The sequence below is a fragment of the Petaurus breviceps genome, unplaced genomic scaffold (genome assembly GCF_028583685.1).
Source record: "Petaurus breviceps papuanus isolate PSGF00001 unplaced genomic scaffold, PetGlider_PUasm1.0 175, whole genome shotgun sequence".
Taxonomy (NCBI): Eukaryota; Metazoa; Chordata; class Mammalia; order Diprotodontia; family Petauridae; genus Petaurus; species Petaurus breviceps.
In genome coordinates, this window is record NW_027185764.1 from 43430374 (window position 1) to 43456190 (window position 25817).

Sequence of the window (25817 nt, forward strand, 5' to 3'; positions counted from 1 at the left end):
CTCTCTCCTACCATCTAGCTGCTCTGATCCCCAGCTTACTGTGGGCTCTGTTCCACCTCAGCAAACTCCTCCTACCACAGGCTCCATGTGATTACATTTGGCCTATTAGGGAACAGGGAAGATCTTAAAAGCAGGAAAGATCTTCAAATTCCCATTACTCTTACATTTGACCCTAAGATCTTCCCTGCCTCTTAATAGGCCAAAGGGAATTTAAAGATCTTTCCTACTTTGAAGATCTTCTCTGTCCCTTAATAAGCCAGATGCAATCACATGAAGCCTGTGGAGGGGGGAGCTTGCTGAAGGGTGGAGCAGAACCCACAGGAAGCTGGGAGTCAGAGCAGCTAGATGGTGGGAGAGAGAGGACAGCAGACAAGAAGACAGTTAGGTTTGTGAGAGTTTGTGGGAAAGCTAAAGGATGGTGTATGTCCCTGTTATTTTATGGTGTATTAATTTCTTTGTTGCTATTATGGATTCGGTTTCCTGGTGTTGGGATTTAGCTTTCTGGTGTCTGAATAAATGTCTTGTTTCCATCTTCTATATGGAGAATCTGTTATATTTTGCAATTCAGGATTATGCCAACATATAAATTATTTGCTGTTGGTGCTGTGAATATTACATTAGTGCTATACCCTGACATAACAAAAAGTAAAAAGTCCTACAAAAGTTAGTTATAATTCAGAGAATCTACTTTATTGCAGAATGGCAAATATACTGTAGCTTCCAAAAACAGTTTATAGGAATTCTGTAACTTAAGCATATATTTTCAGGAGAGGAAAAAAGTTAAGAATATTTTTTCTTTTTCAAACTAGATGGATATGAGAAACTGTTGAGAGAGAAAAGGAGAAGGAGGGAAGAAGGAAGAAGGGAAAGGGAGAGAGAGAGAGAGCAAGAAAGTGAAAGAGAGAGTATTTATATTGAATTCAACAAAACTTTCTTAAGTGTCCCTGTGTAGAAAACAGCATAAGTGAATTAATGTCTAGAGAAAGCATGAAAGAAAGCATCCCCTTCTAAAAAGATAGATTTAAGTTAAAAAGTTATATGAAAAATACAGTACTTTAAGTACTTCAGGTGATAAACATAGTAATCAGCTTTTCCCTCAAAATTTCCTCTTTCTATACATACTCTATGAAGATGCAGTCAACTCTCTCATTTGGAATCTTATACTATGGAGCCTCAAAGAAAATTTCACACTCATTTGAACTGAAGCAAATATGTCCTTCCTTTTGACTTCCAAATCCCAAATGACTTCAGTGAAATTGGATAAAAGCTTGAAACCTCCAGAACAGCCTTCCCAGAAAATTGCTGGCATGCTCCAACATCAAGGTCACACTGTCTCACATAGTTACAAGTTGAGGTAACATAGCCACTTACCAAGCAATCAAATTAATTCTTAATCCCTTTTAATTGATTTGCCCCCCCAAATTGAAGCATTGCTTACTTTGAAATATACTGTCTAAAACTCAATAAAAGTGATTATTAAAGTCATCATGACTCAGTGGAAAGAATTCTGGGTTTGAAGTCAGAAGATGTGAGTTTGAGTCTCAGCATGGTCACTTAATATCTGTGTGAATTTAGGCAAGTGACATAACTTGTCTGGGCCTATGTTTATTCATCTGTAAAATGAAGCTGTTGGACTCAATGATTTCTAAAGTCACTTTCAATGCTAAATCTATGATCCTATAAGTCATTGCTAGGCTTTGGGCAAGTGATTTCACCCCTGTGAGCTTCAGTATCCTTAAATGAAGAGAGTGTCGGGCAAGATGATCACTCAAAGGTAATTTCCACACAGTCAGAAGCCTGACTGTGTTTGCTCCAAATCCTTCTTCACAGGCTCTCCATTGCCTAGACCAGAGGTTCTAAATCTGTTTTGCAGCACATATCCCTTTGCCAGTTTAGTGAAATCTATTGATCCCTTCTCAAAATAATGTATTTACATGCATAAGATAGAACCCATAGGCTTACAAAAGAAATCAATTGTATTGAAATACAGTTATCACAATATTTTTTTAAGTTCATGCAACTCAGATTAAGAACACCTGCTAGAGAATAAAATATAAACTTCTTAACTTGGTATTTTAGATCTTACACAGTATAGTTCTCACTTACCATGTTTCCACTGCTCCCTTTCATAAACTCTATAGTCCAGCCAAACTGGATCAGTAGCTATCCCCCAGATTTCATCCTCCATCACCTGCAGATGTGAATTTGCAGAAATAACCCCTGCCCCTCCTACACCTGGAACATACACCTTTCTCATCTTTGTCTTCCCCAGTAGTCAATTCAATTGCCTCTTATTCCTTGAAGTCTTCCTTCATCTCTCCCATTCCTACTCCCACCCTCCACCTAAGCTGTTAGTGTTCTCTCCTGCCTTAATTTTCATTGTAGTCCCTGCCTTCCAGAAGTTTACATTCTATGGAGAAGAGGGAGGAGGGAGGAAAGAGCATGTATAAAGTGAAATCCTTTAGCTACCCAACCCATATCTTGTGAGTTCATTGCTGTTTGCACATGGTTTCCCTCATTTGATGTGAGCTCCTTAAGGGCAGAGACTGTTTTAACCCTATTTTCTTTCCTCAGGTTATAAATGTAATACAAAATTCAAATCCAGGTCTCTGACTCCAAATCTGGTGTCTGGGGAGGGGAAATATCTGTAATAGTTATTTGTGAAACAGATATATGTACATCAATAAGTAATCTTTCTATGTTTATTTTATCCCTCAGTACCATCCCAATAGAATAAAGGATTCTTGAAGTCAGGGCCTAAATTGTTTTTGTTTTTCTATAACTCCCAGTACTTAATACTGTGCCTTGTATGTAGAAGGGCCTTAGAAAATATTTTGTGAATTGCTGAGTACCTTTGAATTCTCAAAATAACTTGGTTTCTTTGATTTTGTTTTAACCTCGAAATTAAGGGGATATTTTGTGAAATTGAATAACAGATGTGGTACCCATCTGCCAGTTTGCAGATAGGCCAACTCATTTGCTGGCTGTTTGTAAATGGACCTTCTCAGGTATACCAATAAGAATCATTATTAGCAATTTCCTCATATACATTGCCTGAAAAGACAAACAGATTCTTTGCTATATACTAAGTTTGGAAACAGACTGACTGTTTCAATATCTAAACATTTTTATCTACAAGATCAATATTCTGCCTTGAACTTGAAAAACTGAAATGTAAGTGGGGGAAAAAATGAAACTAACTGGGTTAAAGTGAGAAGTTTTGAGCCATTGGCCTCATTTTCCTTTTGACAGTTTCTCAATTATAGTACCTCACATTGCATAACCAGATGAAAAAGATGTGTGTGATATGAAATATGAGATATCGCCATTTGCAAAACTGAAACTATAGAGGTTAAATTGAATTGATAATAAAAAGATTTGAAATTCAAAGTTATTTCACCATTGAGCAGAATGAACATTAGGTTTGTGTTTTCACTGTTAGACTGACACCATAATAAATCAGTGATCCTCAAGTGATGTCTATGCAGCTTTCTGAGAATCTTCTGCAGCAATCTCTGAAACAGGCCCTCTCATTAGCTCTTCATAGTATTAGAGATTTGAGGGGGGCACATGTTTCCTGCTTCAACATGGGGTGCCTATGCAGAACAAATTCCTAATTCATCTTGCAGTGTGAACCAGGGCAACCTTGCTACATTCAGTCTTACCGCAGATTTAATGGCTTGTCATCCATCTTATTTTCTAGACTCTTTTTGTGTGGCCTCAACTTAATATCCCAAAATAGGTATGTGGAGAGCAAAACAAGGATTTCTTTCTCTAACCTTTTAAAACACTATCACTTAATTTTTCCTCAATCCTGAGTATAAACTAATGGGTCTTTATAACTTGGACATAATTAATGTCATTCGTTTGTGGCCTCTGGACAGATAGACTACAATTTGTCATCTTTGGGTTTTACTGTTTGCAAAGGTCATACTCTGCCTTGATTGGTTTTGAACTAGGAGGAGAGGCTGGGGAGCATGTGACTTTGGAAACTTTCACTTCTGATCAGAAAATAGACTTAATTAGACATTTGGAATTTTTGACAATCCAATTAAATGAATATATTTAGATTTTTATTTTATTTTATTTGTTGGAGATCAAAAGAAAGCATAGCATGCTGGATAGAGAGAGTCAGTCTTGAGGTCAAGAAGACCTCTGATATATACTGTCTGTATGACCCTGGGAATGTCACTTAATCCTTAAGTGCTTCAGGCCAGAGAAGGTGTGACCTGAGTTGGTAAAGGAAGTTTACTCACTGATAATTCCCTATACCCATTAAATCATATATACTCTACATAATGTATTTAATTTTGATGTATTAAAAAGTAATGTTTATTGTGATACATTTTAAAAATTATTCACCAGTACAAAAATTCACTCTCTGTGGATCCAGGTGAGGTAGCCAGTTCCACTTTAAAATCCAATATTCATTTTTCTATTTTACATGGAATGGTTTTGAATGGCTTCCTCACGAATGCCTATAACTGTGGAAATGAGTTATATCCATATAGTAAGAAGAATCTCAGGAAAGGGTCAAGCAATAATTGAAAATTATTAGTTAAAGTTCATTCTGAAAATGTCAACTGAAACCTTTATATGTTGCAAAACCGTGTTCATATTCTTTTAATAGATCTTTTTCTGTGGTAACAATGGTTCATATGCATGTTTGTCCAAAATAAAATAGATAAATATTGGGACTTTTAATTTTCAGAAAATAAACACTGCTTTGCTACTAAACTTTATCCTTGGAGAATTTTACATCTTGTGCATTTTGATAGAAATAAAAGCTCATTATCAAAATATTTTTTAGCCAGACCATTACAACTTCATCATTTTGAATCACAGCTCATTAAAACAATTATAATCAAATGTTTAATTTTCTTTTTCCCTTGCTAGGAACAGCTGAAAAGGTTATGTTTGTTTTTCTTTTTCTGAATCTCTGGGGCTATATAAACAGACTATGTGGACTGGTGAGCATTACTTCTCATTTATCCCTCCTTACATTTTGGACACTAAACATTATATTTTTATTTTAATATCAGCCAGTCAGAATTTTAGGCCACTTGTGCAGTGAGAAATATTAAGTTGACAGAAGACAGGATGATTTCCATGTATTCCATAGATACCAGATGCCAACTACAGATGAACTGGGACTCTATACTCCTGCTGGTGTGGCATTATCTAACATTATAAAACACTAAAGTTGAAATATAATTGTATCTCAATGAATATTTTGCCATTATCTTTAAAAAAAAAAGATTAGTGCGTCATTAGGTTAGTTGAAAAGTCTTGAACAATGGGTAACCTAGGTTACCTCTGAACAGCTCAGGTTACCTCAGATAATCCGGAACTCTGTGCAACCCCATGTCTTCTGTTGGGAAAGAAATAGACAGCTGAACTGAGAAAGTAACTAGTCCTTCCCAATTGTTTGTGCTGATTCTTTTCCATTCCAGATCTATTCAAGTGGAACAGGAGTCTATGGCTCTAAGATGTACTAAAAAAAATAATAATAAAGTATCCTGCAACATCTAACAAGACTTCACTTGAGACATTTTAAATATATTGATAGACTATGACTGTGATTTCCAATGTCAGTGCTATCTCACTGCCATCTACCTTATAAATTTCATCTCATCTTTTTTGACAATGCCAAATTCATGTACAGTTCAACTTTTAATTAACAATGATTAAATATCAAAGGTACAAAGGTTGAGTCAAGTCTTTTGCAAGTTCATATGTTTAACTATTCTTCATCTTAAACTTTATGGAGAAGTCTTATAAAATGAGTATCGCTAGGACACAACCATTTACATTGGTAATGCAATTTGCTTTGACATTTAGTCAACATCCATTAAGTGCCTACTGTGTGCAGTGTATGGTCTAAGTGGTATTGTTGTTCAGTGCTTTCAGTCGTGTCTGACTCTTCATGATCCCAGGAGTTTTCTTGGCGAAGATACTGCAGCGGTTTGCCATTTCCTTCTCTAGCTCATTTTACAGATGAGGACATTGAGGCAAACAGGGTTAAGTGACTTGCCCAAGGTCACATAGTTAGTATCTGAGGCCAGATTTAAACTCAGGAAGATGAAGTCTTCCTTACTCCAGTCGCAGCACTGTCCTAGCTAGCTACCCCCTCTACTCACATAGCCCAGTCTCTTATCATCTCTCCTCTTAACTATTTTAATAGACTCCTGGTTGGTCTTCCCACCCTCTGTCTCTTCCCTCTTCCCTGAAAAGGGTCAGATTCTATCATTCCTCTGGTCAAAAAATCTTGAATCTCTGCTCTTTCTAGGATAAAACATCATGCCTCAGCTTGATATAGTCAATCCTTTACAATCAGACTCCTACCTACATTCCCATAAACTTCACATTCCATGTTCTAACCAAATTCGTTTATTGGGGATTCTTTGAACTGGAAATTCCACCTCCCATTTCTGTGCCCCGGCATAAACTTTCCCCCATGCCTCGAATTCACTTCTTCCTTACCTCTGGACCCGATTTAATTCAATCAAACTCAATTCAATTCACCAAATATGTGTTGTACATGAAATGTCCAAGAAACTGAGGGGCTAGGCCCTAGGAATAGGAGACAGAGGGGGAAGGGAAGGGTAGAATTCAAGATGTACACAGATATGCAAATTCAAAGTATATACAAAGGAAGTTCTGGAGGAAAAGAGAATCCTAAAGTGGAGGGGGTATGAGAAAAGGCCTTATGAATGAGGTAATACTTGAGCTAGGCCTTGAAGGCCTAGGGATTACACAAGGTAGAAGGAATTAATTAGTAAAGACATTCCACATATAGAAGGGAGGGGAGGGAGGTGGAAAGAAGCCTATTACCAAACAGCACAGAGTCATATACAAGAAACAGCAAATAGGCCAATTGGCCTATGCATAGCATGTGTGAGAGGGAGTAATGTGAGATAAACCTGGAAAGATGGTTAGATCCAGAGTGTGAAGAATTTTAAATATCAAGTAGATTTGTATTTTATCCTAGATACAAGAGGAGGTCCCTGAAGCTTCCTGAGCAAGGGGGTGGCATGGTCCAACCTGAGCCTTATGAATGTCAGTCAGCAGCTGTGTGGAAAGAATTAGAAGGAAGGATAGATTGGAGGGAAACCAGTGAAGAGACAATTGCAATCCTACTGGAAAAAAAGTGATGGGCTAGGCTGGTGGCCATAAGAGTAGAGAGAAGGGGATGGAAATGGGAGATGTGATAATAGAAGCAAGTCTTAACAAGTGACTAGAATCTTCAGCTTCTTCATGTTTCACTCAGGAGGCACCTTCTTATAGATAGCCTCTCAATCTCTCCACCACTTAATTCTTTTTTCCTGTTCAAATTCTCACATATTTATTTGCCTGCATATAGTTTACATTCTGCTTGTAGAGTATCCACTCCTTCAGGATAGAGATGAAGATCCATCAAAGTAGACTGAGTAGGAGCAAGTAAGTAGGAGGAGAACCAGAAGAAAAAGCTTAAAAAGGGAGAAGAGGGTGATTAACAGTCTCTAAGGTCGTAGAGAGGTCAAGAAGGATGTGGATGGAGAAGATGCAATTAAGTTTGGCAATTAAGCGATCCTTGATCACTTTGGAGAGAGCAGTTTCAGGTGAATGGTGAGGAAGGAAGCCAGACTGCAGAGAGGCAAGAAGAGAAAAGTGAAAGTGGTGACTACAAAAAGCTCTCCCCTCTCCAGGAGTTCAGTGGCAAAAAGGAGGAGACACATGAGGTGATAGCTAGCAAGGATGGACAGATCAAAGGAAGATTTTCTGAGGATGTCAGGGATATGGGCATGTTTGCAGGACGTTGGGATGCAGTCAGCAAGCAGAAGGAGAATGAATACATGTGAGAGTTGGAATAATAGGGTGATCCTCGGGAGACGATGGCATAGAATGGGATCAATCACTTGTGCACATAAGAAGGGTTTATCTCAGCAAGGGAAGGAGGAGATAGTAGCAGAGGAAAAGCTGTAGAAAAGCTGCTGTGGTAAATGGATTGAAAATTGATTAGGGAAGAACCTTATAGCAGGAAAGGTCCAGTTGAGATTATTGTGGCCAACCTGGCCAGTATGCTTCATTGTCTTCTCTGGCTTTGTTCAGCTGCAAGTGATTAAGAGTAAGTGTAGCAGATGGTAGGAGTGATGTAAGACTGAGGCATGGCAGGGCAGGATCTCTGATAGGATATGGGGGCAAAGAACTCCAGAGAAAAGGACAGTGTAGAGTTGAACTGATTCACCAAGAGATCAAGATGGAGGAAGGGAAGAGAATATAGCCAGTGAAAGTGTGGTGGCCCAGGAAAGAACTGAGAAGTGAGAACTCCTAGGGATTGGAGGTCACCCTGAGAACAATAAACAGGATTAAGGATAGCAAGACCAAGGGAGAGGTGGAATGCCAAGAAAGGATTGTCAGATAAAGGAATTTCAGAGTTCATAAACATGAACTTGTGGCCGTAGCAAGATCAAGGGTATGACCATCTCTGTGTGTAGTTGAGGTGGGGTGGAGAAGCAGGTCAGGGGGAATGGGTAAGGTGAGGAATTGGAAGATTAGGGCACTTGAAGAAATGACAGTATGTATATCTGCAAACTAAGGCCTGAGGCTAAATCTAGTTTTTATATAGCCTGAAAATTAAGAATGCTTTCATTTAAAAATATATTTTAAAAAAAACATTTTTAGCTTGTAAGCCATAGGAAAACAAGTGGGAGTTTGCAGATTCCTTTTCTGGTCACTTCCCACTCTGAAATTCTAGGGCTCTTCAGCAATTATGCCCAATGAAGTCAGTCAAAATGACTGAGTCAGGCGTGTGTGGAGACAAAGCTTTTAAATAGTTGGTATGTCTTATTGACCATGAGCTATGGATCTGCTCAGTCCAAATCATAGGTTTTAATTTGTAGAAATATTTTATTAACACTATTTATCTGAGTTAAACTTCTACCTCCCAGGGATATGTAGAAGTCTTTCCCACCACCACCACCCCCAGTGGTATGTGGAAAACTAGGTCAGTTTTATTTTTAAAATATACTGTTGCAAGCATATTATCTCAAGGATGAGGCAGAAAGACAAAAGCTTTCCTCGATTAAATAGAAAGAAGTAGTTACTGTGGAAAGAAGAGGTAACTGGAGAAAGAACCCTTATTGTTGTACGGATGGCCAGAAAGGCCTTCTTCCTGAGTTCAAATCCAGCTGCAAACACTTACTAGCCGGGTGACCCTGGGCAGGACGCTCCAACCTGCTGGCCTCAGTTTCCTCATCAGTAAAATGAGAAGGAAATGGCAAACTACTCCAGTATCTTTTGCAAGAAAATTCTAAATGAGATCACAAAGAGTCAGATACAACTGAAAAACAGTCAAACAACAGAAAGGCCAAACATGGAGCATATGCTATAAGTAGTTAAGCAGCACAGTGGATTAAGAGCAGGAGAGGGAGTAGGGAGCAAGGAGGATCCGAGTTCAAATTTGGCCTCTGGTGCTTATAAGTTGTGGGATCCTGCACAAGTCACTGAACATCTCTTTTCCTTCATTTTGCCTCATCAAGGAGATGATAGCAGCTACTACCTCTCAGGGTCATTGTGAGGATGGAATGAGATATTTGTAAGGCATTTAGCATAGTACTTAGCAAGGGCAGGTAGGTGACCGCGTGGTACAGTGGACAGAGACTGGACTTAGAGTCAGGAAGGCATCGTCCTGAGTTCAAATGTGGCCTCAGACACTTATTAGCTGTGTGACCCTGGACAAGTCACTCAACCTTATTTCCTTCAGTTTCCTCATTTGGAAAATGAGCTGGAGAAAGAAATGGCAAATCACTCCAGTGTCTTTGCCAAGAAATCCCAAATCAGGTCATCAAGAGTCAGACATGATGGAAACCATGGAACAACAAAGAAATACTACCTAGCACACAGTGGAGCTATAGCAGGAGTTATACCCATGCTTATTCCCTTCTGTGGACTTATAATTGTCAGGGACTAGATGAGCCCATGTCTATGTACATGAAAAGGAAATGGGGCATGAGAGCTCTGTTTGTCCTCAGGAGGAGACAGGATAATGGATATTCAGCACCACTTGCTTAAGTAACTAAGCTGAATGACTCAATAATGGGTAGGCCAGGTTCCCTTGTTGCATTGATTCAGTGAATAGTAATTATATTCATAAAACAAGGAGGATGCCCTGAAAAGGGTCAACAGTGAAGAACATTCCCCCAAAACAGAATGCAGCATGGTACCATGGGAAGAACACTGGCTTCAGAGCTAGTAGGCCAGGTTCAAATCCTGCCTCTGATGTTTACTCCCTGTTTACTACTAATCTTAGGCAAATCCCTTAAACCTCTATAGGCTTCATTTTCCCCATATATAAAATAAAGGGTTTGGGCTAAATGACCTATTGGGGCCCTTCAAATTTTGACTCTAAGGATCCTATGAGTACCCTATAACAAGAGTGTAATTATCAATCGAGCAATAAACATTTAAGTACCTACTATATGATGGGCACATAGTAGGACTATGGATATAAAAAAGTAAAAAAAATATTTGCCCTCAAGGAGCTCACAATTTAATGAGGGAGACAACAAGCAAATAATATGTAAGATAAGCTATATACAAGATAAACAGGAAATAATTAAGAGAGGGAAAGCATTAGAATTAAAAGAGATTGCCTTCTACAGTAATAGTGAAAGTAGGAGGTGGAGAAGGTTTAGGAGAATAGAAGCCTTCAGCCCTGTCTTTGCTACCTGACCACATATACAGATATCAAGGGAGAGAATAAGACATATGGAAGGATGGGATTAAAGTTGCATGTGTGGGAAAGATAGACAGAGTTTAATAATTATAATCACGGATGTTTGAAAGAGTTGGGCTGGAACTACCCATGAGTCCCAAGTTTGGTCTCCATAGCTTTTAGCCAGACCTCTGCAGGCTCAACAAACACCCACCTGAATGTCTCTTTCCTCTATATTATCCCTTGACCCTGGGACAGGGTCAGAAGGACCGAAGGAAATGTCAGAGCTTCAGTTTGAACAAGTTTCCTTCTATCTGTCCTTTGTCATCCAACAATGATAAACAGTCCTCTTATTTTCAATTAGGCAGGGTCACATCAGCAGAGTGATTGAGCAAACATGTTAATCACTCCATTCAAGCAAGTCATGTAATGAATTAATGCACAAGTCATTCCCTGTGAAACAGATCACAATTCTATTTAATGTAAAGACTTCCAAGATGGAAATGGTGTGCAGTAGCACCATCTAAGTGGTATTGAGATCTAAGAAAAAGGTGTCAGGCCTTTCTTTGTAGCTACAAGTCCTCTGGGTTTCTAAAACTACCATGGAAATTACAGCAATGAGGAGGCAAATCAATCAGTCAATAAACATTTATTAAGTGCTACAGGCACTATGCTTGACCCTGGGGTTATAAGTACAAAAAAAAATAAAATAATCATTTCCCTCAAGGAGCTTGGACTCTAACAAGAAAGAGAAAGAAAAATGACCTAAATTGAACTTTTAATGATGCCAAGAAGAAACTTTCAAGACCTCTATAATTTCTTACATATGTTGATGATGGCAGAAATCCCATTAATGAGCCCAAAGATCTCATCTCTACTCTCGCTACCTCAGATTCCCTCTGTGCTGTTTTAGGCCAATATCTTCTCTCACGCTTCAGTCACCAGTTTTTATTATACTATACAGAGACTAAAACAAAAACAAAACCTTGACAGGAGTAAACTAAGTAAAGAAATACAAAGAAGATAAACCAAGGTATGAGGAGAGAGGAATTCCTGCTTCCAAGGACCTAATACTTTTATACTCTAAGCACAAGAGGTTAGAGGTCTGTGAGAAGCGATGCTTTTGTAAGAAAACTTAGCCCAAGAAAATCACCATGGAGCCTGATTTGAAAGCCCTCATTATTGAAGAGTTCTGCTATTCCTGCAATCAATCAATCAGCAAGCATTTATGACGCATTAATATGTGCTGGGCACTGTGCCTAGAACAGCCCCACAAAGCCCCATTCCTAAACAAACAAAGAAACCAAAGATTCAAAACTAAAAGGGTTAAGAAAAGAAGTTTTCTTTTAACACAAATAGGGACGCCTAAGCCTACCTGGATGTGGTTCTGACATGTTTTATTCTCACCTTAAAATTTAACTTGTCACCTTCCTTTAATCTAATATTCCTTTTATTCACTGTTGTCACTTTCTAACTGCACCATCTGTTAGCTCTCAGACAACATCAAGTATTGGGTACCCAGATTACAAAGTTAAGGTTAAGTACTGGTCCCATTATTCTTGTCTTCTCTCTTTTCTTCCAAATTCTCTTCGCCACCCACAGCTGAGTCATCTTGACCTATGTCTTGCCACTGGACTCTGATAACTGGAGGAGACAGTGAGGCTGATGACTTCACAGCTCTGCCTCACTTAAATCCTATTCACTTGCAAGTCAAGACAACACCTTCTTGATATCATTGCTCCCCTTGGAGAACAGAGAATGAACAACACTACCCACAGCCACTATGACAATCATCATCTTCCTTCATGACAAATAATTTTGTGGACAAAATGCTATTTTGGGGAGTATTATGAATTCCTTTAGCCTTCTATGATTTCCCTGAAAGTATATACCATAGGCACAGTTTACATAGTGTGGATGGCAATTTAATTCTGAAAATATCTTATAATTTAAAGGGGTCTTGGCAGCTTCGGCAAGTTCCCTTCCAATCAATGGACCACAGACACCCAAGGTGAATGTTTGACCTCTTCCCTTAAATAGAAAGATGGAAAGAATAACCTGGTTATGTCAATCTTCAACTCTTTCTCTGTTTCCTAGAAAAAATACCAGCAACACAAGTCTCCTGTCCTCACAAGGTTAGGGGATCCTGAGCAATGAGAAATTTGATCTCTCTGTGCTTCCTTGTCCTGCTAAACAATATTGCCTGATAGAACTGCACAGATGTAGTTGGTTCCAGAAGGGGCAATGATAACAGTCCTAGAGAAAGCAACAAGTGCACTGAGTTACTAACCTTTCACAGTGTCACATATTTTTGACAGGTTTGGAGCCTGAAAGAATTGAATAGAGATTGTGTTTAATTCTGTAACTCCATGCAGTTTTTGCTATTATAATAACATGTAGAAGTCAGGGAAGAATTGTTTGCTTCTCTTTTCTGTACCAAAGAGAAGAGCCTTAGGAATGTGAAGGAGGGGAAATTATTCATAGATAAGTATGAGCAGGCAAGAATATGTTACCAGTAAAGAATTATGCGTAAGCAATGGCATAAAAGAAATCATGAAATATGCATGACCAGAGGTAAGGCAGTGATGTAATAATAAGCAAAGATTAGACCACATACTCCATAAGTATCTGGACAATGCTAAAAGATCAAGAGTGAGGCCCCTAGCATGTTGGATGGATCTCCCATGTTTCACGTGAGGATGTGGACTATAGCATCACTGAATGAGAACAATACTTGGATGGCTTATTATTTTCATCATGGGAAGAAGCCCTCATATTAATGAGAACACCCTTTCTTTCACCTGCAACAAGTTTGAAGTATGGAGATCTCAAAGGGACAGATGCCTGAAACCCAAGATCAGCAAATGTGATAGTAATGGCAATTAAAGATTCCCCTGTATTGGCTTGGTTTTCAAATTGATTGTGTTAAAACCCAGAGTTTGTTAATCCCACCTGTGGGATGGGCTTGTTGATGTGAAAAGAAAGTCCTGAACTGGGAGGAGCTGGTGACCTAGATTTGGAGAGACAAAAGAGAGGCAGAAGATTTTTTTTTTGGTAGCAGCACCTCATGGAGAGAGAGAGACTAAGAGAATAGCTGGTGGCCGCTTTGAATTGCCCTGGACTTTTGAGACCTGCCCCCTGAGCTGCCAAGGACTGAGGAGACATGGCTGTTTTGCTGGTACTTTGTCTGTCTGTTTTGATGTTATTTTGCCAGATTTGTCCACTGGTGAAAGACTGTCCTTTTGTTGAAGAAGTCCTGGAACCTGGCTGTTCGCTAAGAAGGCCTGCGACTGTCCTGCAGACAGAGAGTGAATACTGTCCACTGGTGAGGGACAGTGCTGTTGTTGCAGGGGTCTGGGAGCCTTTCTGTTGGTTCAGAAGCCCTGAAGAAGGATTTTCTTGTTGTATGTTTACAGAAATCCTGGGAGAGGGCTTTGCTAATGTGTTCAGGGGTTCTAGGACTGTTCTACAGACAGAGGATAAATTCATGAAGGGACTGGCAATGTATCTTATGGCCTTGCTAAGCCTTGTCTCCCCAGGAACTAAGATTGCTGAGAACTTGCCTTGTGTCAAGATGAAGAAAAGACCTCCATTTGGGTATTAAGTGCTGTGTTTAAACTTGATGTAACTCTGGGGTAGATTCAATTGTGATCCTGGGGGTGGGGAACTTTTGACCTTATTGTGCTCTGTGATTGACAAATGAAGGTACTTTACCTATGTTTGGAAACTAATCTCCATTTGAGAAGAGGGGTTTTGTGGTGGACTTAATTAAGGTATAGCCTAGGGATGGAGTAGTATTTAGAACAGGGACTTTGTAATTGATTGAATGATTGGAAGATCCTGGGGTGGGGTAGTACTTGGAGATTATTTAATCACACTTAGTAAATGCTGTATTTTGAATGATGTCATGTTTTGATCTTCTCTGTTCTGGGTTTGTTACTGAATAAAATAGAGAGCACCTATGCTGGTATTTTGAACCTGGGAAGTTGCCTTTGCTTGGTATTATATTACAGCAAGGTGTTAATAAAAGTATGTCTCCTTGTCCTCTGTGAATTTAAGTCACCAAACTTGGATAAACTTACATCCTATCATGCTGAAAGAACTGTTCGGTATAATTGCTGAATTGCTCTCAGGGATCTTTGAAAAATAATGGAAGATGGGAAGTTTTTATATCGGTAGAATTTTGTAGACATGACAAAAATCCCTCATTTCTCCTTATGGATAAAGATATGTTACCTGGATAATAGCACTGATAGGTGGATTCAAAACTGATTGAGTAAGTGAACCCAAAGAGGGATATCAATTTGTGAATCAATGTCAACCTAAGAGAGAGATTCTTCTTAACCTTTTGTATGTCATGGACCTGTTTGAAAGTCTGATGATCCCGATGGACCCATTCCCACAATTTTTTTTAAACATATAAAGTAAAAGACATAGGCTCACAAAAGAAACCACTACAATTCTTAAAATATTTTTTTAAAGAAACAAATTTACAGATCCTCTGAAATCCAGCCACATTTTCCTTGAGATTTTATAGGACCCAGATTAAGAACCTCTACTCTAGAGGGAGATAAAATGCCCAGAACATAGTCTTCAGCCTGTTGCTATTCATTCTCGTCCATCTATCTAGTTAGCTAGCTAGCTAGCTGTTTCTGATGCTGGAGCTTCCAAAGGGCCAAATGCTTTATTATTTTTTTTTGTAAAGAGTATTTTTTTTCCCCAATTACATGTCAAGAAAAGTTTCAGCATTCATTTTTCAAGACTCTGAGTTTTGAATTTTTCTCCATCCTCTTCTCCTTTTCTGAAAATGATAGGCAATTTGATATAGTTTTTACATGTGCTATCATGTAAGACATATTTCCATACTCATCACAGTTGTGGAAGAAGAAACAGATCAAAAGTAAAAATAAAAAATAAAAACAAAAGAAAGAATAAAGTAAGTGAAAAAATATGCTTCACTCTGCATTCATAGTCCATCAGTTCTTTATCTGGATGTGGATAACATTTTTCTTTGTGACTCCTTTATACTTGTCTTGGATTATTGTGCTGCTGAAAAGAGCTGGGTCATTCATGGTTGATCATCATACAATGTTGCTTTTATTGTGTACAGTGTTTTCCTGGTTCTACTCATTTCACTTTGCATCAATTCCTTGTCTTTAAGGAGTTGCTTTTGGTGGATCTTTTCCATTTCTATTTTCCAATTATACTTTTTAAACTGTTTTCCAAGCTATTAACTCTTTTTTCATAATTCTGTTACATCATTCTCATTTCTTTTCCCAGTTTTTTCTTCTTCCTCTCTTATATGATTTTTTAGCTCCTTTTTGAGCTCTACCATGTGTTCTTTCTGGGCTCGAGATCATTTCCCATTTTTCTTTGGGGTTTTGCCCATAGGTGTTTTGACATTGTTGACCTATTCTGAGTTTGTATCTTGGTCTTCCCTGTCAACATAATAACTTCCTATGGTCAGATTTTTTTTGTTGTTGTTTTGTTCATCTTTTTTTCTTGCCTTTTTTCTTTCTTTTAAATTTTAGCACTGCTCTCAGAGTGGAAGGGGCACTTTCTCAGGCTTCTTGTGTCAATGACTGTAGGCCCTGGCTATTTCCCTGGTCCTGTGCTGATGTTACCCTGAGGCCCACGGGGGACCCACTTGTCTAACACTGTGTTGAGAGGGCATGATGGGGGGTGGCTGGTACTACTGAAGGCTGTAGGGGTCTGGCAGCTTACCTGGTGCTGATCTGGAGTCCTAGTGGTGGTGTCTGGTGTGTGCTTGAGGCCAGCTGCATTTTTTCTGCATTTCCCTGAGGCTACCCTGAAGCACACGGAGGTCTGGACCTTGAAGGCTGCCTGTCTACCTTGGGTTGCACCAAAGCACATGGCAGATCTTGGAGCTTCAGTCTGCTGTTTCCCCTGGCTATGCTAAGGCATGTGGGGGGTTCTGGTGTTGGCGTTTGCCTGTTCCACCACACTGGGCTCAGGATCTCCCTCTGGTTTGCTTAAGTATGGCTTGCTTCTGGTTTGCTGGGATGCTTCCTGTTCTGGACTACACTCCCCCATCACCCAAGTGAGATGGACCTTTCTTGCTGATCCTTGAAGTTTCTTGGGCTAAAACATTGCTTTGCCCCATCTTTTTGCTGGTTCTGGTGTTCTAGGACTTCTTTGGGGACTTGATTTTATGGTTTTTTTGGAAGTGAATATGAGAGAGTTACAGTGATTCACTGCTTACTCAGTCATCTTGGCTCCCCAAAGTCTGGCCCTGCCATTAATTTTTAACCAATTATTTGGATGAAGGCATACCTGGCACCCTTATAAAGTCTGCTAGCAGCAAAAAGGCAAAAGGGATAGCTAACTTGCTGAACAATATATACAGAATCCAAAATAAGCCCAATAGGCTGCACAGGCCAAATCAAGGAAAATAAATTATAATAAGACCAGATAGAGTGGATAGAGAAGACTTGAAGTCAGAAAGGCCTTTACCTTTATTTGAATTCAGCTTCTGACAGTAACCACGTGAATCTGGGCAAGAAACCGGGCCTCTTTGTGGTTCAGTCACCTCCCTAACACCTATCTGCTTAGTAACAGACAGATTGCAATCTGCATCAGTGGGTGAAGTTCCCATATCGTGAATTTCCACATAAGAAATCACAAATCCCTCTTCACTTTTTGAATCCCTAGTTTTATTCAAAGCTAATTAGGTTCAGATATGAACTGCTATGGGAGGTACTTCCTAATGCCCACCTCTGCCAGTGTCCCTCCTCCAAGATGACTTTTTATTTTTTTATATACTTATATGTATGAATGTTGCTCCCATATATATCCTGACTTGGAGGTTAGATGAGCTGTGTGTCTGTGACAGGATTTTATGACTTTTAATTTAATATTTTGACTGATTTCTCAAAAAAAAAAAAGGGTTCAGACTGTACGTGGGGCTTTTCTTTTCATCCTAGCCACTTGCTTGGTGCTGGGGACAGGAAAACGAAAATGAGATAGTCCCTTCCTGGGAGATGCTTATGTTCTACCTGGAGAGATGGCGTAAGTGTAAAAAGTAAATATAGACACTTGTCTCCAATTAATAAGCTTCCTCTATGTGTGTGTGCGTGTGTGTATGTGTATGTGTGTGTGTGTGTATTTTACACATGCCCCACCAGATGTGGCAAAGTCCTTCAACTACTCTGAATGGACTTTGTATCACCTCTAGTTGAAATGACTTGATTGAACACAGATATCCAGCCCTTGTTCACCCCCCGCTAGTTCACACCTCTAATAGATTGAGTTGGATTCTCATTTGATGTGGGCATCAAGGTTTATTTTGTCACTTACTTTAATTGAGGAAGGAGAACATTCCAGGCTCATATATGGAAGACATAGTACTGTGCTTGAGGAACAGAGAGAAGGCCAATTTATCTGGGTTAGAGTCTTTAAATATCTTCCAAATAAGACCAGCAGTTATGGCAGCTAGGTGGCTCAATGGATAGAATGCAAGACCTGGAGTCAGGAGGAACTTGGTTCAAATCTGGCCTTAGACAATTAATAGCTGTGTGACCCTAGGCAAGTCATTTAATCCTATTTGCCTGAGTTTCATCATCTGTAAAATGAGCTGGAAAAGGAAATGACAAACCACCATAGGATGTTTGCCAAGAAAACTCCAAATGGGATCATGAAGAGATGGACACTACTAATTGACTAAACAACAATAACCATAGCACTCTTGGCCTACCTTTACAATTCAATGGAACTCTGATTCACTAAACTCCGTCCACTCATCATCACATCTTTCCCGGGCTCATGCTGTTCCCCCTTTTAAGCTTCCCTCCCTCATCTCACATTTCCAAATCCTGCTTCTTCTAACTTTCCCTCCATGAAAACATTCCCCAGCCATCCCAATTCCACATTGATCTATCCTGTCACTCAATTTATAGGATGTTGTCTCTACCACTTGTTTAGGCAAAAACTGAAATGAGAGTATTTGCCTTATAATTTTATTTCATCCTAATTGTGTGTCTTATCTGCTTAATGAAATGATAAGCCTTGTAAGGGTGGGGAGAGTATCTTAAACTACCTAAAGTATCTGACACAGTATATTCTTCGTCAAATATTAGGCACTTCTTGAATTAGTAATTAATTGACTTTACCTGATTCAGAAACATTATAAAATTGTCATTTTTAAAATCTGTTGTAGTCATTTTTTAAATGTGTATTTTTAACAAGAGTTATAGCTTTGTGTTTGGATTCTGAAGCAGACTGAATAAGGACATAGATTTATCTGTATTAGTCTATACTGCATCTGGTGCTTCTGCATTCATTTTTCATCAGGCTATAATAGCATCAGCTGGTATACATTCATGCATGTGTCAATAATTATTGCATATTTTCTATTTTCATTTTTCTTATGCACCTTTAAAATAGATTTTTTTAATTTATATCTCTTGGTTTTTTACAACACCTAGATTTCTTTTCACTTCATTATTCTTCTCTTCTTCCTCCTAGGGAATCATTTCATATATAGATGTGTGTGTATATATGTGTGTGTGTGTACATGTATGTGTATAGGTATGTATATGTGTACATACACACATATTACAAATACATACACAGAGAGGGGGAGGAAAGGGGGGAATCACCAAAACTGATCAATACATCTCCCCCAAATAATATATATAATTTTCCATACCTGTAGACTCCTTGACCACTACAAAGGAGGAGGGGGAAATGTCTTTTCATATCTCATCTTTGGTACCTATATATGGTATTTGTTGAATCACTAATGATGTGTGTACATTGTTGTTATATATTCCTATTAGTGGTGCTTTTATTTTACTGTTTTACACATATCCTTTTTACTAGGGGTACGTATCTACTATCATCATGAATGTATATGACATGGTAGTCTTTTAGTCATTGAAGCAGCCTGTCAAGTGATACAATGCTTTGCATTTTACAATGCTTGCTGTATGTAATATTAATGCTAATATAATGCAAGTGATACAGTGGGATGATTACCTGTGATATTGGGATAATCATCCTAGATATATTGATGGTCATTGCTTGCCATGATGTCTATGATGTATATTTGCAATAATATTTTTACAGGGGCTGCAAAATTTTGAGCTGGGGAGAGAAATGTATTCAGTGCATCCATATTGCTCTTTTCGTCCTTATGCTAGAGCTCCTGGGACTTGAGTCTGCAAAATATTGAAATAAGAAGGTATAGAAACACTCAAGACAACACAAAATAGACAAGATGATCTATTTTCTTGACTAGTACCATGGGTTTTCATTTAATTCCATTGAATTTAACAACCATTAAGTGACTCCTAATGTGCCGTTCACTTTACTAGGCACAGGAGATAGAAAATCCTTAAAAAAAAGAAGTTCTTACCCTTAAAGATATAACATTTTACAGGGCTCTGTTAATCCATTTGATATGGGGAAATTTGAGAAATTAGACCATTGACTTTCCTTTTTAATTCCCACAAAGCTTGGGATCTTTGAAAGACATTATATTCAGGTGACAACCATTGAAATATATGAACTCGGGCTTTTCTATTTACTTCAGATGGCAGTCAACCAGACTGTGTTTGAAGTCATAATTTTAAAATTAGTTTATTGGAAAAAGTTGTACCAATGAACAGGATCAAACATTAAAATGTATTCAAATACATACAATAGTATTTTTAATTAATTCATACCAAAAAATGGAAAGCATACTCATCTCCCCAGATTCAGTAGTTAAGGCTATAACTACTGAAATATGGTATTGTTTGTTGACTATGAGAACAAATTTCTTCTGACAATTTCAAGCTGTGACCCTCTGAGTCACTGGACATTAAACTTATTTCAAATATGAATTGGTTTAACTAGCAAAGTAAATCTGTCAATCCAGTTGCCATTCATCCTTCCAGGGCTGTCAAAGATGATAAGAAAAAACAACTGCAAGAAAGAAATAACTAGAATCGTGGAGACAGTGATGGAAGTGAATGGTTCAGGTTCTGCATAAACAGCCAATAGAAAACGGAACCCTAGAGGAAATTAAAGGTATTTAGAATGATTTACCTCACATTGTTTAAAACTTGAAAGTGAAAAACTAATAACCTCTATCTTGAATCCTAGGCCCTGAATAAAGAATATGTTTGTCACAAAGACTGGTCTTCTCTCATTGAGGCTTCATTCTGAGAAATGTGGCAAGAGAGGCAGACTCGGAACTGTGATTATGTAAGATAACAAAGTGGAAGGTGGTACTATCTATGCAGTCAACTAGTCTGCTCTTTGTCAGACGCCAAAGTGATATTTCATATTCGAGCTGCACTTTAATTAAAACCAGTCATATCCTTTTGTTTCTGTTCAATATCTACTCTAACTTGAAATAACTCAAGCAATTCAGCTATTTAAAAATATATACATATATCTCTGGCTGGGTTTATAATGGTGGGTGTAAGTTCTATCATCATCAGGATTTAATTGCACAAATCATTTCAGTGGGAGAATAGAACCTCCAAGGTATGCATACAATTAAGAGGCATGCACGACCTCTATTATCATTGTGTTAAAGCTGACTAGTGTCTGCATGAGTTATTAGGGAAAATATAATAGTATCCTAATCATCATGCGCATTTCTCAGAAAGGACTGATTCCAATATGAGCCACTGGCCTTCTGTGTTACTTTGAAATATATAATTTTTCAAAAACAGAAGGTAAATTACATTATATTTTTCTTAAAGATAATTAAATATTCAGTATTCATTCTCTATAATGCTAGATTATATATATGTGTGTGTGTGTGTGTGTGTGTGTGTGTGTGTGTGTGTGTATGTTCTATCCAGAACAGTGGTTCTTATCTTGGGGTGTATGTTTTTTTTAAAGAATGTGTTAATTGTATTTCAATACAGAATTGGTTTCCTTTGTTATCCTATGTATTTTACTTTGGTTTTTGTGTTTTAAAACATTGTTCTGAAGGGGGGAAAAGTCCATAGCTTTCACCGGAGGGACAGAGGGTCCTATGACACAGAAAAGGTTAAGAATCCCAAATCTAGAAATTTAAATAATGCATTGCATGACAATTTTTTTTTCTTAAACTAGTGTTTGAACTCTTTTCTTTGACTTCAGCTGTGTTTCTCAATGAGTAATACATCATCCAAACACATTTTAGAAATTAGACCTTGCAATCCATTATGCATTCAGACATTTATAGCTAGATGATAAACCTGTCTGTACCTCTGGGAGTTAGCTTTATAAATCAATGCTTCCTGTAAAAAAGATTACGTTCCTATTGGAAATTATTGGGATTTTATATCTTGTGTTCCACTGCTTCCTCTGAAGAAATATGAATTCCCATAAAGGGAGAAGATACAAATATTTGGATTATGTGCCTTCCTTTATTAAATAAAACTGATTTAGGTGGGTTTCCTGGTAGAACTTTAGATTATTTTCCAAATTCTCTACTAATTAAAGAACTCAGAAGAGTAAGTAGTCCCTCCTACAGGCAGCATTCTCACTGGCTTGAAATATTTTATTCAGAGAACATGAGCTAAAAGATCTTACTTCCTTCATCACTTAGAGAATTATGCTTGAATAATTATTGGGGAAGAATGCATGCTAGAGGGAGATAGCTCATTCACATCTCCATTCCTGGTGCTACAAATTTGACATCCAGTTTATAAGTGAAGTAAATGTGCTTGTTTTAGCAAGTCCACATAAATCCATGACAGAGTCCCATCCAACAGATCAGGGCCCACTATCGGGCATTACAGATGTATCTTCTCTAAGCTATTTGCCACCATTCTAGATTCTTTATTGTCATACACCCCTCTTCAGTATGCTGGGATTCCCAAAGGGGACAGTTAACACAACTAGTAATGCCAACCCCTCTCAGAAAAGAGGAAAATCTCCAGTTGACCAAAAGTTTGGAGGTAGTTCCCTGATCTCAAAGATAAATACAATTCAATGCTTTTGGTGCTGATGATGTTCCATTCCTGAAGGAATGGGTATGAAATTGCATGGAGCAAGAAAGAACAAGACACAGTTGACCATAGTACCTAAGATTAGGGAGTATACCAGAGCAAAATACTTACATCATTTCCACAAAAGTCTTCTCTAACATTAAAAATTATCTACCATCCCCCTTGCCCCATAATTTTTTTAACCTTCTGTCTTCCATCTATATTTAAAGGAAAGAACTATTTGGTTCTAATATTTAAGAATTTTTCCAAATGAGTTTCTTATTAGGAGAACATTTCCAGTTTTAAAATTTGCCAATTTACCAAATTATCCTTTATTTTAATCATTTACGTTTGTCTTTTTAACCACATTTCACATTCTGAATGCTTATTACTTATTTCAATGTTTAAAAGTTATCTAACATCCAATATTAGGTTAATTTTGCCTATAGATTTTCACCATTAGTGGTTTCATTATGGGACTGATCAACTAAAATCAAAGGGAAAATCTGTAAGTTCAATCCTTTTTTTAATCCAGACAGTGATTTAATTTTTGTAGATAACTCCCTTCTACCATTGGAAGATCAGCAACTGTTCTGCAACTTCTACTTTTAAAGAACAGACTGAATGTGAAAGTTTAAATGACCTGTCCAGTCACAAAACCAGTGGATGAATCAAGCCTTGAACCTTCTTGACTCCAAACTCAGTCCCCTCTACTACACCATCCAGTCTCTTAAGTTTAGTCCTACTATAAAATAAATCAATGATGAGCACATATTTCCCCATGCACTGTTCTTAAGAAAAGAGAAAAGAAAAAAGCCGGCATCTTGACTTCAATGGTTTTAACTTAGTATCAAATCCTTTTTACACTTGGATTTCCTTTCTAAAAGAATTTAAAATTATACCACCACCACCACCAACAAGATCCCAATTAGCAACAGGTCAAGTCTTGATATAGGACCCATATGATAACTTTCAAAGAACATGGTCTTTACAACAATAAACATTAATAATCAGAAACATCTGTCTTTTATATGTTGGCGGCTTTTATTAAACCCCCATGGTCCTAAGACACAAAACGATAGTGAGGTTTTGAAAAAAAAAATGGCTAGACTGGTTCAGTTTGTGTGGGAAAAATGAAAAGTCTCACCATACTAGGACAAGAAGCTGTGTCTTACATGTGGCAAAGAGGCCTATAAAGGGGCAAAACTAAACTGGTATAAAAATCATGTCGGCATCACTCCAAGACACTGGGCACATCCTTGGAAAATTTTGACGTGCCTGAATATAACAGCATGTACTTTTTACAGAGCCAGGGTCATTGCAATCTTTGGCTGACCCTACTTTTGCTTGGAACATGAGACCAAACCCTCTGTGGCTGGTATCTCAGCTAGTCCTTAGTAGTTACATGCCACCTTGGATCCCTGTGAAGTTTCTTTAATTTTAAAGATGGTTTACGATAACTGTGCAGTAAGAGTCTTGTTTTGTTCTGCAGGGTTTCCAAGTACTAAAATCTATGCACATTCCTTCACAAAGCCTTTCCTGATTTCCTTCTCCCTATTCTAGCCAGCTGCCAGTGCCTGCCCCTTAAAAATTACATTTTATTTATTTTTTGCATTCTTTGTATGTGTGTATGTGTATATATATATACTGGTTGTCTCCCCTGATAGAATGTGTGCTCCTAGGGGCAGGAAATATTTCATTTCTGTTTTTATTTCTCCAGAGTTTAACATAAAGTGGATGCTTAATGAATATTTGTTTATTGATTGCTTATAAGTACACACATCTAAGGTCCAAATTACTTACATTATTAAACAGATTACATGTTTGTCAATATTTACATGTTATTTGACAAAATTGGGAGGACTTTTTAAACCATGACTCACCTAATGAAAAAATTTCATCAAAAGCATTCAAGTCTCTTGCCAGTCATTTTTCTAAGTGCCTACTATGTGCCAATCACTGTGCTAAGTGCTGAGGATACAAATAAAAGCAAAGAACTGTCCCTGCCCTCAGGAAGCTCACAGTCTAATGAGAGGAGACAATATGCAAACAACTATGTACAAATAAGCTATGTCTAGGATAAATAGAAAATAACGAACAGAGGCAAGGAACTAGAATTAAAAGAGGACCTCAAGTTCAATAATTTTTCAGACACTTTCATGGGGAGGGGCAGCTAGGTGGCACAGGGAATAAAGCACCAGCCCTGGGGTCATGAGGACCTGATTTCAAATCTGGCCTCAGACACTTAACACTTACTAGCCATGTGACCTTGGGCAAGTCACTTAACCCCAATTGTCCAGCCTTCCCCCCTCCAAAAAAAAAAGGTTTCAGGGGATTCTGTAATATAAATGTCCTAAATTCACCTTGAACCCAATACCAGGTCTAGTCCCTCATGTTCATTGAGTACACCAATATTTTATTCTGAGTCAAGAACCAGGAAAGATCTTTTTTTCCCACTTATTTACATGCAAGAGTAGGGAGGTACAAAGGATAGGAGAGGAAAAGAGGGGAAAGAATCAGGAAAGTCACCTTAGTACACTCAGGGCCAAAGAAACAAAGTCAGAGGTCAGAGATTGCAGAATTCGTGAATGTAACCAAGTGAAAATGTGAATATACATACACACACTATACGTGTATATATATATATATATATATATATATATATACATACATAGTATTTGAAATATATGTATTTAATGTAGTATATATACTTAAATGTACAAAGTTTATCTGTTCAAAACATATGCATCTTATTTTTCAGTACTTTATTTCATTATTTATGTGACTTCATATATTTTACTGGAGAAGTAAAAATATGTTTAATATGAATACACAAGTGGAATCTATATAAGATTGCATGCCATCTTGGGGAGGGAGGAGAAGGGGAAGAGAAAATTTCACACTCAAAATCTCATGGAAGTGGATGTTAAAAACAAAAAAAAATTAACTAATTTTAAAAATAAAATAATGTTATTGTATATAACAATTTTTTTAATATTTTATTAGAGAACACCATAAAAATTGGTCACAAAGGAGGAATAATTTTTTCCCCAAATACAGATTACCCAAAAAGTACATTCTAGGGACTATGTTGTAATATTGTTAAATAAGGGGGAAAATATAAGTTGGCCATTTATCCTTTGTTTTTCATTTTAAAATGACTATCCTTATTTAAAATGTCAGGAATA